This window comes from Larimichthys crocea, chromosome XV (genome assembly GCF_000972845.2).
Source record: "Larimichthys crocea isolate SSNF chromosome XV, L_crocea_2.0, whole genome shotgun sequence".
Classification (NCBI taxonomy): Eukaryota; Metazoa; Chordata; class Actinopteri; family Sciaenidae; genus Larimichthys; species Larimichthys crocea.
In genome coordinates, this window is record NC_040025.1 from 10,528,144 (window position 1) to 10,546,117 (window position 17,974).

General features: G+C 45.7%; 1 protein-coding gene across 2 annotated transcripts in view; it reads left to right on the forward strand.

The window, feature by feature from the left end:
* plxna2 (plexin A2) overlaps positions 1-17,974 on the forward strand; it is a 160,747-nt gene that overhangs the window by 66,192 nt on the left and 76,581 nt on the right. The gene's annotated exons all lie outside the window — the stretch shown is intronic.

Sequence of the window (17,974 nt, forward strand, 5' to 3'; positions counted from 1 at the left end):
CGATGGCCATCAATGCATCTGACATACTAAGTAGGCGGAGCAGGCGAGGGTGGAAGGGGGGACACGAGGACATGGTAAGGGGTGAGGAGATGAGAGGAAGACATGATAGGGTAGAAAAGAGATGAAAAGAAGGAGGAGAAGTGAGGAGAGGAGAGGAGAGGAGAGGAGAGGAGAGGAGAGAAAGACATGATAGGGTAGAAAAGAGATGAAAAGAAGGAGGAGAGGAGAGGAGAGGAGAGGAGAGGAGGAGCAGCTGCAGGGGAGCGTGGCAGCGCGAGCAACCCTAGAGACAGCCGACGTGCGAGGCTGTCAGGGTGAGGTGATAGATTGCCGTCCTCTCTCCTTATCTCTGCTTTTAACACACTCAGCAACTGGCTGGCCAGAGCTCACAGGTCAGGAGCCGTGGATGTGGTGTGAAGGACTTATTTATTAAATAGTAAGTAAGTCGAATTTAAAGGCCATGGAATATCTAATTTTCACTTTCTGAGATGAGATATGTCCGAATATTTTATCAACTCTACCTCTCTGTTACTGTACACAGGGCCTAGTTCACATTAGATAGTGGATTTATATTACGTCTTATATTCACATTATTTATTAGTCACAGAGGAGGATCAGGGGCTGTGGCGAAATGCTGCAGGGTTGTCAGGGGGGCCTGATGTGGTGAACATAACCGCTGTGAAACAATCTGGAAATAATTTTTCATTTCGCTGATTAACCAGCTTTATCAAGTCCGTGCTCAGTTACTCTCATTCACTGTCTATGTCTCTCGACCACAAATCACGCTCTCCCTCTTTCTCTCTCTCAGATCATCGGACACAAACTAAACTAAACTTCTTCGTGTCACTATTTTACAGCGTAAATTGTAAACCAGAAACAGATTCAGAAGCTGGGTACATGAAATAAACAAAGCCAGAACACGACAGGTCACAGTTAAGTCCATGGATCCACCTGGATAGTCTCAGTTTCAGGCTGACTATTGAGGTCCGACCAGTCTCAGCGTCTGATTGGAGACCACAGCGTGACGTTGGGCTGGTTTTTTTTTTCCAAAAGTTGTATCCATCTCAACTTCTCCGTTGCAAGACACTGCATTTTTGGGGGGAGGACAAAGCACTTACTCAAATGGAAACGGAAAAACTTACCACTGAGGCCAAACTTTGGCCTTGAGATGAAAAGTACCGGGAATGCTTACACCCATGTTACCTTCTGTTTGTTCCACTGTGGAAATGTGGGACCCATCTTCCTCCTGTTCTAGGTCTCAAACGGGTCTTAGAAAGTATAAAGTTTGATCTTAAAAAGTGTGCAGCAACCCGGATAGTGTCTCTTGCTGAGAGCTAGAGGAGGAGAGGAGTTAACAGGTTTAGTGTAATCTCAGCATCTATAACTAACCCCATTAAAAAACCCTGTTGAAAGGTTGCTCGTTTCTAATCAGACACTTTCCTGCTGCGAGAACAAATGCGATCGTGATAGCGCCGTACTCCAGCCGGCGTTACTGCTGAGATTGTTCTTAGTAAGACATACAACAGAGATGATATTTGAACACAATATTTAAAATCTCAAATCTCCCTTATTATTAACATTTAGACATTACATCCGCCAAAATGTTTTCACAGATGTCTCGGGGATAAGAAATCAAATCTGCTCCATTCCAACACAAACATGATATATTCAAACGCGTCTGACAGCTGAGATGATAACTCCGTTTGCGAGGCGTGACATAGATAAAGACCAGTTTTTACTGAGCCTAAAGTCTGTTTCCTATATTTACCAAGTCCTTTATTCCCACTCATTCTGCAGATGAAACAAGCTTTTGATGTGTGAGTTCATAACTGCTAGTCATCTGAATGAGGAGTGATGCTGGTGAATATTATTAGTATTCAGCTTGTAAGACGCTTCTGTTTTGCTCTCCGGGGGGTTGGGGAGGATCGAAGCAGACAGACACACACATACTAAAAAATGCTTTCAGCTACTTCGGGGATGTTACCCTGCGTGTTCAAGGATACCACTCGATAGTCACACCTGACAGAGTAACCGGATTGGGATTTAGCTCGGCCGCACACTCATAAATTGCAGAATTTAACAGAAAGTGCACGTTTTGTTTTGTTGATCCGTGACTCCGGACACTTGACCAAATGTTTAATTGTCTCTCACGAAGCTGTAACCGCTTTCTGCTCAAGGTATTGAATTTAGGATGTGTAGTCTCGGGTGCCACGTTTAATTTTTCCAATAAAGCATTCAAAAACATACAGCCGCCACCTTCAAACACAGCCCCCCCCCCCCCCTTTCACACTAGCATTCAGCGCAAGCGATCTATTTGACCTTTCTCTCATCATTAGCCTAAATGTCACCTCGAGCATCTCTTGAAGTCAGACATCCAGGACATCACGAGATCTACGCCTGTCTGAGCTCCACTCCGGTTCCCATGTGTCTGGCTGATGCCGTTTGAGGCCAAGTGCATCGTGATGGGAGAGCGTATAAGAACAAAGGGGGGATGATATCAAACAGAAAGCAGGGGCAGATTTGGCTCCAGTTGCATTTCCTACTCTGAATAACAAAGAGGCCCTCTGTGTTTGGCACAGTGGGTAAGAGAGAGAATACAGAGAGACCACGGGGAGAGACAGACAGACATTGAATAGGAGAGAGAGGGAGTAATATTTGCTCAGCAAGGCCGTGCTCCACAATCTGGGCTCTCGCTCTCTCTCTCCGGTCCTCACACCTGTCTGTGTGTGTTGTGGCGAAGCCGAGAATCGTGGGATGTGCGAGGGCCTTTGTAAACACAAACACGCAGACAGGCACCCACAGGGACACACACACACACACACACACACACAAAGCACATGCTCCCTCAGTTTTCATTTGCATAGGCACCGGCATAATGCACCGGCTCTCGCAATCACGTGCGCGAAAAAAAACAAAAACTATAATTACAGACACATGCGAGCACCAGCCTCTCATTCAGTATTCAAATGGAATCTCCACCAGGCTTTCAGAAGCTTTTCATCTAGCCTTTTTCCTCTCACCCGCACATATATATATAGATTACACCTATTGCATATGTATAGATATTCTTCAGCCTCAGACTCTTACACATCCGCTGCCTAACCCAAGCTGCCTCGGAGAGTGTGAAAGAACTTTCCGCTCTTCCTCGTTTCCCATTTGTTTCCTCCTTCCTCGCACTCCCACACCATCATTCACCCCCCACCGCCGCCAAACATATTTAACAGCCCCCCCCCCCGTTTCATATTCGATCCATGGCGCTGCCATGTTAAAACTGCGCTTTTGTTTTGTAGATGTAACGACAATAGCATCCACCGTATTAATGATGTGGCGAGATTGACCAAGTGCGAGGCAGCGCAGTGGAACTGATGAAAAGACCTGGCTCACTGAGTTTCTCCTCTCCAGGAGCAGTGTGTGTGTGTGTGTGTGTGTGTGTGTGTGTGTGTGTATGTGTGTGTGTGCGCACCTTCCTGTAGGGTGCTGTATCATTACTGACAGAGCCGAAATACATAGCAGGAGGTTTTCATTTCAAGATGTATCTTCAGACATCTGTGTACATCCACCATGGTGCCTCTATTGAAAAACCTCAAAAAACACACGTATTGTTGCATCATCTCCGGATTTTCACACTCACACACAGCTTTGTGTCTTCCAACTGTCCTCGCGCCATCCCGTGTTTTTTTTTTTTCTCGCTCCAGATCCGTCGCATGGATTTCTGCCAGATCACATGTTTGAGTCATCTTGCATGAGTATGTGTGTGACTGCTTCTATATTTAGACCAATAATCCGGAGATTTTTTATTTTTTTTTCGGTACTTTGCTGGGTAGCAACGCTGGCGGCAAACGCAGTGATGGAGAGAAAAAGGTCAGAGCTGTTTGGGGAGATTCAGTTGAGCTGCCTCCTAGACACGTCCTCGACTTTTACTCTCTCCTTTTCTTTTTTTTTTCTGTCTGCATCACACGAAATGCCCCTCGAAATGTCTTACATTTCCGAAACACCTCGCTCGCGTTTAATATTGCATCAAAAGCTGGTAGATTTTCAACTGAATACCACCCAACAAAACAAAGCGTGGCGTGCACCGGATAACATCTGCCCAAGTTTTGAACGGTAAAACACACGAGGCTTTAACCTCATAGGTTCTACTTTACATTCAGCCGGATACACCGTCCCTGCAGTACAATACTCTGGTGCCGTAACAATCGCAGCAGAGGCTCTAATCAAACAGGTATAAAGAGTATTCGTGTGTGAATGGCAGCTGGAGCAGAGTGAAAACCACTGGTGCTTTTGCCAGCTCATGCAAATTCAGAGCTGTCGGATCTGCATGAGTGTTGGCCTCGTCCCTACCAACTGGTGCATGTGTGTCTTTCTCTCTCTCGCTCTCATTCACTACCTCTCTCTTTCTCTTTCTTACGTTTCTGAGTGTGCCTGAGAATGCAAAAGGGGCTCTCATTTGTTTCTTTTAACATCGTGACCAGCATTTGTATATGTTCGTGTGCGCCCGCGCTGCATTTCGGGAGTTCGTGTCGATGGAGAGCCCCTGACACACGAGGCCTTAAGCGGCATCCGTTCTCTTTATCAACACAATGCAAGCGCAACTGCGATAAATGACCACAAACTACTCCAGTATCGAATGGGGGGTCTTTTGGGGGCGGCCTTGGATTATCGGCATTTTTCACGAGGCCCTTTTTATTCCCTTTTGTGGTGTTTTGTGCCATTATGCCCGCTGGCACCCAGCAGTAGGGCGAGCGCTCATCGCACACGGTTGAGAATCAGTGACTGCATTATGTTGCCGTTGCCTTTGGTCAGCGGCCAGTACGCCGAGCCCGGGATATAATGTATTATTCATGGGGAACAATCAAGATTTAACATCTGAAAAGGGATTTTGAAGTGATACCTGTGGCGTGGTTTTAGTTCTGCCTGAAAAGGTTTTTTGAAAACACCTTAATAAAGAAAAAAAAAAATACTCCGAATGAAAGAACCCCCCCCCCCATAAAAGTGGTTACCTTTTTATCATGTCTTAATTGAATCCCAAGAAAAGAGGCAGGTGTTGACTTTGTAATGGAGCTCAATGGTTTTTGTAATGTTTTATGGCTGTGGCACACAAGAGTACATAATAGACCCTAACAGACTTAATAGTGTTCTCACTGAAATAGTAGCCCTCTAATTGCCAGCTCTTTATAAGGATGAGTGTGAAATTCTTGCTAGCATGACCAACTGAGGGATACTGAGCCGCCTTGTAAAACAGACTCGTCTTTCATGGACAGACACACAGTCCTCCCCCTATAGAGGCGTTGGGCCATGTGTTGCTGTCACTCTCCAGTACACTCTTGGCTCTTTAGCAAACATTAAACCCCCCCCCCCCTCAGCCTCCGATCCTCGTACGCCATCCTTCCTCCCTTACCCCAGCTCCATGTATGGAACGGCAACATTACAGCTCAGAGATTATCAGAAAAGAAAAGAAGACCTCTTTTTTTTTTTTCAAGCCTGGCAATTTCTTCCAGGTGCTCAGCTGTGAAATTTGAAATCCATGCATGGATTCTTTCTTCTTTTTTTTTTTACCTTTTTTTTTTGTTGTATGAGGCCTCTTCTCAACCTGTTCTCCCTCCGAGCACCCACACCCTCCTTTTCCCTTGAGTTTTCTGATTCCTCCTTCTCTTTATCCCAGCAGAACCTTTGTTTGGCTGGTGTGGTTAGATTATGGGGGGGAAATGGCTTCAGTGGTTATCAAGACAGGGGGAAATAGGATTCATTCACACCTCGTCCAGGCTTAGATTAGCTGACATGCTACTGGCTCATCATTATGCAGGACTTTGGTGTGTATGACACGCTGATTTCATGTGTTAATGGGCATGGAACACATGATGGCTTATAGCCAGGCCTTCCACTGTGCACTGTAGGTGTTACAGCTTGTGCAGACTCAAAAGCGACGCGCAGCAGTGTTGGTGGAAGGGCTTTTGTTTCCCGGTTTTACTGTTTACACCCTCCACAACAAGCAGATTGGACTGGCTCACGTCCAGGCCTCTCATTCAAAGACTTAAGTATGCGTGCATGTTTTCCTGATGCGTTTTTTTTTTTCTTTTTCTAAAAGCCCAACTCTTACTTTAACCATCTATTTACGAGCCTACCGGAAGATGCTTGTATCCTTTTCTCATAGAAGAGGAACAATAATCTAGTGGGGAGGAAAGAAGCTTCAGGCCAAAAGAATGGACGCAACAGTCGGGCAGACAAAGTCAGAAAGGCACAAAGGCTGAGCGCTTTGTGTCTACTTCTTCTGGTCCCCTCCTTCCTTTGTTGTTTGTTAGTCTGCTGTCAGGGCTGAGTAGCAAAGAGGTTTCCGGCGTCTACCGCTACCTCAACAAGTGTTGCCTTGCTGTCCCTTGACCCTGCGTCGGCCCGAGGGCGGTCTTGTTAGGTTGCAGCTGCCAGAGAGAGTGAACAAGAACAGGGGTTTGACCATTGACCCTGATCTCTGTGTTTCTTACCGATCTGTCCGTCAGTGACACTCGGACAAAGAGTCCCAATAACTTGGACTACCCTCCGTTACAGCACAGAGGACAATCAAGAGGCAGAGCAATCAGTGGAACGTGCTGAATTCAGCAAGCGACTCTGTGAAGACCCACAATCGTCTTCTCAAAGCTTTTACACATGAGGTAAAAAACAAAAAAAGCTGAAAGATGGATTCTGCAATGCAAGAAAAAAAAGAGAGAGATCTCTTTCCCTCACAAGTTCCTAAATATTCCCTAATTCCCCAGTTGTTGGTTGGGCCAAATGAATGTGAGTCAAGAAAGATATACAGTCGTCCCTCGCTATATCGCGGTTCACTTTTCGCGGACTCGCTGTTTCGCGGATTTTTTTTGTGTAATTTTGCATGCTTTATTTTTACAGTGTACTGTACAGTATGAACGCACATTGTGTTATGCGTCCTGATTGGCTAAGTGAGAACCGCACGTGTGTTCTGCGTCCTGATTAATTAAGGGAGTACTGTACAAAATGCGTGTAAAAATGTGTATAAAAGTGTGTGGTTAGGGGTTTTACGGCCTTAAAACATGTATAATAATTGTAAAACTTACTTTGCGGATTTCGTTTATTGCGGGGTATTTTTAGAACGTATCCCCCGCGATAAACGAGGGACCACTGTATTGCACTTAACCTGGGCCTTAAATTGGGGTCAAACAAGGTTTGTTTTATATGGTAAAACCGATACATAAGGTGCCATATATGCCAGGCAACCATAAAGTCCTCACCAGTGTTTATAGGGGAGAAGTGACCTGAACAAAGGTTCTCTGTCATGCGTGAGGAAACTGTGATGCCAACATATGGGCCTCCCATTCCACCCTCATCGTGGCTTGATCATGAGAGGGGAGCCGTGGCCACGGCTTACTAGCAGCTATCTGTTTTTTTTTTTTTCCGACAGACCACAACAACAGACAAACATCTTCAGAACAGCCTGCTATCAGTCAGACGTCAGACACCGACTTGATAGATCAGCCATCGTGTTTTATCAGGGATGTCAGTGCGACAGCGGGGGTCAGTTTGGCAGCCATAGTGTCGAGGGCCAGCGAATCAATCGCATGGCCTCATCCTTAACCAGGTGCGCTGCTGTTGGAAAGAAAGAAAGGAAAAAAAAAAAGGACTGGAGCTGCAGTTTGGAACCTTGGGCTTAGATTCTTCACTGCTTCAGTGACAGCTTCACTTGATATTGACACCCGGACAAATTAGGATAAATTCCCCTGTCAATACGCACATCCAATGTTATTGATGATGCCATTTAGCTTTTCATTCTGAAGAAACCACTTTCATCCCTGACCCACTTGTCAAGCTCCCTTAAATCTTGAGCTTTGTGTATTTGGATGTGTGTGTGTGTTTGCAATGTTCTTGATCAGTCTGAAGTAAATAAACCAGGCTAACTTCACGCTCCTATTGCTTTTTCAGTCCTTTAGTATTGTCGTAGTTTCTTGTCACCTTACAGCAAATTCATCTTTAGTCTTTTCATCAGCTCCTCGTGTCTCTTTTTTTTCCAGCATTGTAAGGTCAGGGGGTTATGGGAAGTTCAAGGGTTGACCGAGTCTGTTCATCAACCCAATGGGGTCACTCAGCAGGTCATTTAGAGACGCCCCTTCATTGAATCATGTTTTTATTGCATCCATCTGCTTGACCACTCCAAGCAGAGTCAGCGGTTTCTGTCTCTAACGATGACCGATACGAGTGTCCTTCCCCCTTCCTGCCATGTTCCAGCAATGTTTCACATGTCTGAACGCCGAACTCTGTTTGCTCCCTCCGTGCTAGCCCACCTCTAACAAAGGCACCTCATTTGCATGAGTCCCTGAGCAGGCATTGTTAATTGACTTAAGCCAGGATTAGTGTTAATCAGGTTTTGTGCCCTGGAACCATTGGCCAATCCTAACCTCATTATTTGATAGCAGCACACGTCCTGTCAGCCTCCATCAAGCTGTTAATTAATAGAAGCCTGTGCACCCGGGTCCCAGCCTGAACTCCCCCCTTTCTTACCTCCCATTTCCCTATCCATCTATCCACACCCCCCTTTGCTATATCAGAACCGGTCAATACACAGTAATGCACTGTACAAGCTGCGAATTCAGTGACTTAGACCAGCGGGCTGTGTTCGCGGACCGTGCAGCTGTCGGTAAACAAGCGGCGTGTAGCTTGACGTCTGCTTCAGGTGAAATCGACTACTCGAATAAACTCAATAGTGTCAAGTCTATGCTATGAATGGATGTCAAGGCCCACATGAGAGAGACTGTGCATCCCTTAATACCAGCTAAAAACTCCACCGCCGTCTCCCACCCCAACCCTTCCCAGAGGAGTCTCTCGCCGCCCTCCCCTGACATAATACGAGATAATGAGGAAAAAAGGATACCTGATCCTGAGACTCTCTGACACCTCTGTCTCTGTCTGTCTGCAGTCTCCCAAAGCCTGCCATTAACCAACTGACTGTTTCTCCCACAGACGTAGCCCCCGAAGAAAAAAAAAAGAAACATCCAGCCTGCACTCTTGCTGCATTGTTGAACCATGTGGGATTCTTGGAAAAGATTCTGCAGAAAGATACAGTAAATGTGCGTCTGATTGGCAGAGTGTGGGCGAGTGAGGCGGCGTCTCACAAAGGCAACTAATTACAAATATTTAGAAGTAAACACCGAAGAGATGTGGTCAATTTTAGGCAGGAAATCATCACTCTAAGCACTTTGAATAGCAAACCTGTCCTTGAACTTGTTCAAAGCCCTTCATTATCTAGAAACAGTGCTATTTATCCCTTATTAAGCCCCGGTCTCTACTTGACGCCGTGTTTATGTGCTGATTTCTTGCTTACTTCTCCCTCTGTTCCAGCTTCTATATATGTGCTCTCTTACGCGTAGGTGTGCATGCTGCTCACGTTAGTGTGTGTGTAGCAGATATGTGTGCATGCTCACTTTGTCACTTTGTGAATGTGAGCCAAAGGAACAGTCCAGGAGCCATCCTGCCAGAATAATCAGCTCTATAATTAAGAGCTGTGAGTATGTCAACTGCCTTCATATACCCCCCCCCCCTCTCTTCTCTCTTTCTGTCTCTTGCACTCTGACTGTCTGTCTGCTTCTATAATGGCACAGCATTTGTCTGTTTCCTCCCCGCGCCTATGCAGAAACGCTCATGACATTTATTGTGAAACTAATGGCAGTGCTTCCACTCCTCCTAATTGTAGGCTTTAATTGCAATAATTATTTACAAGCCTAATTAGAGCCTAGAGAGTGTCAGGGAGAGTGTTGGTTGAAGGAATCACGACAGGGTTTGTCAGGAGCCAGGCGAAGAGTAAAGTGAATAGAGTGGCAATGTTTGGTCTATAATTGGGGGGACGCCATGTCTGCGAGTCTCGCTGCCTCTCTCGCTTTTTCCGCTGTCTTTCTCTTTTTTCGGCGCTGAGACGGGGGCTGCGATCGCCAAGTGTGGGGTAGTCTGGTAGATTTTGAAGCTGAGCCCACACACCGGTGGCCCGGCGCTGTGATAAAGGTGACTCTGTAAGGCTGATCTCTCCTGTTTGAGAGCGGCTCGCTTCACTACACTACCAGCTGCCTTCTAAAGAAGTGAATAAGTGTGTGTGTGTGTGTGTGTGTGTGCGCGCTTGTACACACGCATGCATCTTATGTTGCATTTGTCACTGAGTACATTGTTGCTCTGTGTGTTCTAACCGGGGCCCTCGGTTCATTTGCTGCAGTTTGGCAGACCCTCAGGAGGTCTTTTGTGTCTGTGTGTGTGTGTGTGTGTGTGTGTGTGTGTGTGTGTGTTTTACTGTGCGATGCGGTCATGCTGCCAGGTCTGCAATATGCTCTTTGTCTGTCCTTCACAAGGCCAGTCTTAGTAAACAGGCTACAGCAGGAGAGCTGCTGGTTTTGATGGGCTACCCCTGGCAGCTCAGCCCTCTCCTCTCCTCCTGTCTCTCTCTCTCTCTCTCTCTCTCTTTATCTCCCCCACTTGCAGCGGTTGTGCACACACATTCCCCCGATTTTCTCCCACTTCGTTCCCCCCTTTTCTCCCCTCTTCTTCCCCTTTTCTTTTCTCCTGTCAGTGCAGCGTCCGATGGGAGGACTCAATCCCACAATGCCATTCTCCTCTCCCCCGCGGCTCACTTTGACAAAGCTGTCAGCCTGAGCCCCGGTGATGGATGTAGTATTGTACAGTGCATGTATATGGGTGTGTGTGTGTGTGTGTGTGCTCATGTGTTACTGCATATCTCTATGTGTTTATCAATGGCAAAACAAGTCTGCTATCCTATTTTGGACTCTTGCTGGACAGAATTATATGCATGTAAATCTGTGCAGTATACATTCGGACTTAGACTTTATGTGGGGCTCGGTCATATAAGTACACTGACATATATTCGAGAAATGACGTGCACACACACATATACATGCACACGCTGCCAGACAAACATTTATCTATGTCTGCTCGTACATATGCAGACACACATTCGGCTAAAGGAAGAAGATGAACGTGCGGGCCCGGATAACGTATCTCTAACGCAATATTTGAGGGAAAATATTAGAAAGAGCACAGGCCAAGATAAGGCCAGTGATTTAAACAGTACAGTACCGCCGACAGCCTGTTGAAATATTACCCCTTCTTGCTGACTTGTAAATCGGATATTTGGAGCCAGAAGGATCACATGGTGGTAATAGATAGGGGCCACAGAGTGATGGAGCTGTGTGTGTGTGTGTGGGGGCGATTTTAGGGTGGAGAAACTACAGATTTTGTCGCAGGGGAAACATATTGCTACCTACACTCTCTCTCTGAATGGAGGCAGCATCCAGAGCGTTTTTTTTTAAAACTTCATACCAAAAAACACTGTATCCCTCAGAGGCAAAATGCTTATTTATTTCACTTTTTTTTTCTTCTCTTCCCAAAAGCAACCGGGGAGCAGTTAATTTGGCTGCACAGAAGCAGCTGTCTGAGAGTCGTGGGATGAGAGGGAGAAAGAGACAGAGGGTGTAGAGACGGAGAGAGTGAGACACAAAGGCAGTTTGGGCTCATTATGTTGATTTTTTTTTTTTTTTTCCCTCTTCTGCCAAACAAAAAAACACCCAGGCACTTTTTAGACACACCACTGGAGATCAGTCACCGCTTTCTTTCTCCTTCTCACCCCACAGAGTCTCTTTAGAGGCAAATCTAATATTTTTCTCTTCTCTGCAGGAGCGTGTTTGTCCATAGTCCTCTGTCACCGTATATTTAAAAAAAAAATTGGATTAAATGGCGGCACTGAGGAGGTCTTTCAGCCTTAATAATACTTGTAGGCTCTCATTAATGTATCACGCCTGAAGCCCAGGTGAGGAGTATTTTTGTATGTGACACACGTACAAATGTGTGTACTGTATGTGCGTGCATGCGTTCTTACAAACATGCACACACACACGTGTATGTGCAAATACACACCCAATTTGGGATTACATGAAGTGTCCCCCACCACCTGAGCCTAGTTAACAATGCCCCTCCTCCCTATCTGTCTCTCTTTCTCATGTACACAGACTAACATCCATCCAGGCACAAGCACGCACCCAAACACACACACACACACACACACACACACACACACACACACACACACACACACACACACACTTACGCTCATGCACAAGCAACAGCCCTGAGAGCAGTGGGGTGTAACGAAACCCTTCATTTGTATGTACATCATGTACACTGGGAGAGAGACGCTGAGACAAAGAGAACAAACATGCTCACACACACACACACACACACACACACACACACACACACGTAATTTACACGCACTCACAAAAAAAAAAAGAAAAACCTTACACACTCAGACATGCACTGTGGAGTCCCTCTGTGGATCAGAATTCATTTCTGTCTGCCTTCCCCTCCAAATCAATACCCCCGTTGGTCGACAGGCAGCCGTAAGTGTGCCAGAGAGGCTCCCCCAAACACACACACACACACACACACACACACACACACACACACACACACACACACACACACACACACACACACTCATGCCTGTTGATGTGTGATGGCCTCTGCTGCTTCCTTATTAACTCCTCACATGCTGACTGAAGCATACACCTCATTACTGGCTGCATTGACAGTCTGGGATCCCGCTGAGAGACACACACAGACAGTCGGACTAAGACAGACAGGCCAGAGATTCATAGAAAGACAAAGAGGTACAGTGACAAGTGACAAAAACAAGAAGGTCGCGTATGCAAACAGTCCAGACAGGTGGGTTAAAAAAGAGACAGGTATATTTTCGGACATTGAGAGCAGCTGAAATGAACGCACACAGAAAAACAAAGACGTGAATAAGAATAATAATGACTGAGACAGATATGTAGACGGCAGCGGGCGATGGAAGCGAGTGCAGGCGAGTGAAGGACTAACTAACAGTAACAGGCTGTTAATGCTGTCTGAGTATCACTCATGGACACAAACTCACTTATGTGAACTCGGCTATGTATATTCATAATTTCCCTCTTGTGATGGTTAAGCACACTCGAACTCCATTCTCTTCGATGGTTCGACCTTTTTTTTTTTTTTACCACTTAAAGTGACTTAAAGATTTTCCAGCTCGTTGCTAATGCTAATGAGTCACATCAGACTTTGAAGGGGGGGGGAGCTGTTCAGACAGCATTAGCGTCCGCTTCGTTATGACGTCTGACGGTGGAAAAACAAGGCTTAATCATTTCCGTTGCAGTATGTTATGCATTATGCATAATAAGAAGAAGATATACTTTATTAATCCCCTCAACGGGGAAATTCTCTTTTCACTCTGTTATTTTATTTACATGCATTTTTAACCCCAAACACACATACAGCACAAGTACAGGGCTCATAGACATGCAAATGTGGAGATAGATGGTGGAGTGATGGCCAGACCGGCGCCCTGCGAGCAGTTGGGGGGGTTCAGTGCCTTGATCAAGGGCACCTCTCCAGCTACCAGAACACCTTCCATATTTTGGGTGCATGCTGGACTTAAACCGGCCACCCTCTGGTTCTGAAGCCAAGTCTCTGTGGACTGAGCTACTGCCGCCCCGTATAATAGAGATGCAGAGTGTGAAGATGCACAGACATGCATGGTTTTAAGTTAAATCAAAGTGCCAAAAACAGGTATTTACAGTGTTGAGAGACGTATTGTCAGTTGAGTTGATACCAAAACAAGGTTGGATCTGATCGTGGCGTACTGTGGGTCATCGTGACATGTCTTTTGACACATGAGCGAGCACACTCTTAGGCACTTTCACAGCTTTTGCATCTCTTAAATGTCAGTGTGGGCCTTTTTTTAAGAAGAAAAAAACAGTGAGCAAGCAGGGTGGTGGAAGGGGTGGGTGGGTGGTGGTAGGGGAGGCTGAGAGTTCAAAGTGGTCAGGCAGCATGGATGTAATTTCCTCCTTTTAGCCTCCTGACTGAATTACCGAGCGAAGAGGCCACCTCGACTGGGAGCCCGCAAGAGGAGGAGAGAGCGAACACGGGAGCACATAGGAGTGGGTTCAGCAAGGGGAGGGAGGGAGGGAAAAAGAGTAGAGACAGAGATGAGGAGATAAGTGGAAAAGAAAGGCGAGAAAGGGCCAAGGAAAGAGCCGTGGACTTTGAGATCGTATCGCCGGTATCCATCTTAACATCTTTACCTCGTATAAGAAGGTGCAAATTAGATCTGTAAAAAAAGAGTAAGTGAAGGTATCATTAGCTGTGCTTGACATGGTGATATTACAGTAGATGAAGCTTAAGTAAATGATTGGGTGGTTTGCTAAGGTTATTAGTTGGCACGGCATTCCATTAAAGTTGTTTATCAACTGAAAAAATGAAGTTATGGGCCCAAAGGAGTCATAAAATCAGATTTTTTTGTGTGTGTGTTTTTATAGACTTGTTTTGGGAGCATTTTAAAGCTGTTGGCACAAAGGGGCTTTAGTGGTATATATACTAAAAAACACAGTCGAAGCACATACACACACACACAGTCAAAACACACCTACTTTTACTCCCCTTGCCCAAAAAGAGGATTGAAGCCATACATAATTGATACACTCCTAGCTGTATCGACTGCTTGGATTTTTCATCCTCCTCACTGGTCGATTCCCTCACTCCATTATTTCTGCGCTCACGCTCCCTCCAACTGCCTCACCCCCCCTCCTCCCAAGTCTAGTCCTCTAGTCTGTAATGCCTAAACACACACACACAAACACACACACACACAGATTATGAGACAATCCCATGATCTCCCTCCTCCACCTTCCTTTTTGCTCACTGCCCCGCTTTGCCTTTAATCCATACAGTTGGCCATCAGTCTGGGGACACATACTGAAATTTAATACCGTGTTTGTGCAAGTATGTGGTGTCTCTGTGTCTGTGTGTGTCTGTGTGTCTGTGTGTGTGTGTTCTCTATGCTGTGTTTCCAAACGCAAGTCCAAGAGAGAAGGGAATTTTATCTGTGTTTTTGCACAGGGGCCTGTACATGGGGGGGGAAAGGGGATACCGAATACCCACAGCTAGGAGAAGACAGATAAATAGAAAGTTCTGAAATGTGTATTTTGAAAATGTTCAAAACAGACATGACTTTATTTTAATGTTTTGTTGCATTAACGGCTTTTAAAACATAAAATCTGTTATATATCCTGTAACTGATCAGTAAATGAATGTGTAGGAGGATGAACAGACACTCCTCATAATAAGATGTTGTATTGGATCAAATGATGGGGGTGTGGGACTGAAGGCAACACCAACATCCCAGCAGAAATACTATGCTATGTAAGAATCTGCTGCAATTTTATATGAATTAAATTGAGCTACTCTTTGCCCAATACCCTCTCCATGCCACATTTTCTGTTGTAATCACGACGCGTTACGGGCTTTTATTTTGCCGGAATTTTGGGAATATTCCAGTGGCATATGTGTTCTTCACCTCTGGCAGAACCCGTAACATGTGTCATTCGAAAAATAAGTAGAAAAAGAGCTTAGCCCGCCGACACCGAGACTGTCATCGCCACAGAACCTCACATCCGCAGATAATCCTTCTGGAAAAGACGCCAAAGTCTTGACCACATGAATTCCACCACGGACGCCACAACAATGACTGTTCATCACATGAAAATGTCACGAGAGAGACGTTGAAGTGTATTATTTCCACTTTAAATACATAGTTATGGTCCCCGGGTCAGCCTTACACGCATAATGGCCACTCAGCTTCAGGGTTCAAACTGCGGTCAGAAGACACACGCCTGACCTGTTCCTCCCCTTCTCTCCTGCCTGGCAGTTTGTCTCCTACCAGTCTGTTATTTCTGATGAGCTGCCAGGGACCAGGCATGCCCAGGACTGAAGGGGTACAGGGGGGAAAGGGGGGTTAAAGCCCAAATATTGTGGTGTTGGTGGGCTACCGATGCCTTTTTTTGGCTTCGGATTTGGAAAAAAATCAGTTCTGCTTGATCAAACTGTGATAGCAAAACATCCACTATACTATACTCAGAGAGGGTTAGTGTAGCTGTATGGGTTGTTGTGTTTGCATCGCAGTGTCCCCCCCACCACCATTGCCCCATTCTGTTTTTAAACGCTGCCTTATGGTGCTACAGTGTCTTGATGTTTTCAATTGAAATCTAGGAGCTCAAGCCAGATCCAATAAACAAAATGTGTGTGTGTGTGTTTTTTGTCTTTGAGTGGGTGAATAGACGGAGAGAAATAAGGATAGAAGATGGGCCGAGAGAGCGCCGGCGGTGACAATAAAGGTTAAAAGCTCCCATTATTACACCAAATCATTTGTGGTGTATGGGAGATGGCTGTTTGTAGATGAGGCAGGCTGTATCGTTTCATATTTTTTTTCTAGGTTTAGCCTCTTAAAATCAATGAGTAATATCCATTCTGAATGCTATCTCCTCTACTTTAAAATCACTTATTCTGAAAAACACAGAGAATCAAAGGCTCTGACCTTCAGGAAAAAAAAAAGAAGCACTAACACACTCTGGTAGTGTATTTCCCATTGAATTCTTCTAACTTCCATTTATCCAGGACCTATCCCACATTAGGGCTGTAGACAGTTCTTTAATAAATGTAATACAGTAGAAGAAAAATCAATATTGTGTATTTTCTACAGAAAAACGTGTTTCTCTCAAACGACTTGTCAGGGAGCCTCTGACATCTGTAACGAGAACAACACAACAAGCATCTTTAAAAGCGTAGAACAGAGCGCTGCGTCTCCAGAGGATAAAAGTTGTAGTATTTTGATGAACGCGATGAAAAGGGCTTTTCATGTGCAACCATTATCTCCACATGTGGCTGTAATTAATTACTTTTTTTTAAAAATCATCAAAGCTCCCAGCTGTTTTTCGGTGTCTTTGCACTGTCAACTCGTGGCCTCCGAGGGATCAACACCCATGCACCCACCAACAGCCCCTGTTGTGTCTCTAATCAAGTAATTTGTGCGAGTCCCAAGGTCTGATTATCCTTAGACTAGCCACAACATTTCAACAGAAACCCCTCACCTCTCTTCTCAGGGCCAGCCGGGCTGAGAATGGATGTTGATGATTGGGTTTGAACCAGCGGCTGACCTCAGCCTCATACTGCGAGAAAAACACCTTGAAAAGTAATTTATTCTCAATTCCAGTCAAAAAAAAACTCCTGTAAAACTGGTTAAATCAAGCCAGCGGGGTAAAGTAGACTTTGATTTCCATTGCGGGGTTTATTTTTTTCCCAGCGTCGAGTGTTCTTGTGACTGTGAGAGAATGCCATTCTTTGTGGGCGGATGTCAACAGGCGGGATGAGATGACTCCGCCGTAAAAAACACTACAGAGTGGATTTGTTTGGGTCTCGGAGAGGACAGTGGAGGGATTTTGTGAGTTCAGGAAAAAAAAAAGAGAGCGAGAAAGAGACAAGGAGATGCGCTGTCCTCGGGAAGAGCCTCAGCGGGATTACTAGAGCAGATTAAAAGAGCGGCCGGTCGAGGAAGTGGCTCAGCCGTCCGTGTTTGGTTAGCCTGGACACAGGAAACACTGGCTGCAGGTTCACTGTGGGACTCGGGGCATGTAGATTTGTGTTATTCGTTCATTCGGCAGAAAGTATTTGCTCTGCTTTTGTGGCTTTGTCATTAGGCTGACTCGAACACACACACACACACACACACACACACAGATATACACTCCTTCCATGCTTTCCCTCTCTCTCTCTCTCTCTCTCTGCTGGAATGGGTATTGTGTTCATGATCGATGTGCCTCATTCCAGTGACGTGGTAGCCCGGCTAACTCTCATTAAAAATGGATAGGGTGTAGGGGAGCTGCCAGTGTGTGCGTGTGTGTGTGTGTGTGTGTGTGTGTGTGTGTGTGTGTGTGTCTCTATACATGTATAAAAGGAGGTCTAGGTGGCAGGAAGTCCCAGAGGTGCCAGCTGTTTACCGTGCGCTGTTCAAGGTTTGGAAGGTTTCGTCGAGGGTGGTGTGGGGGGGGGGGGGGGGGGGGGGGGGGGGGGGCTGGTTAGATGTGGGGGTGTTCCTGAG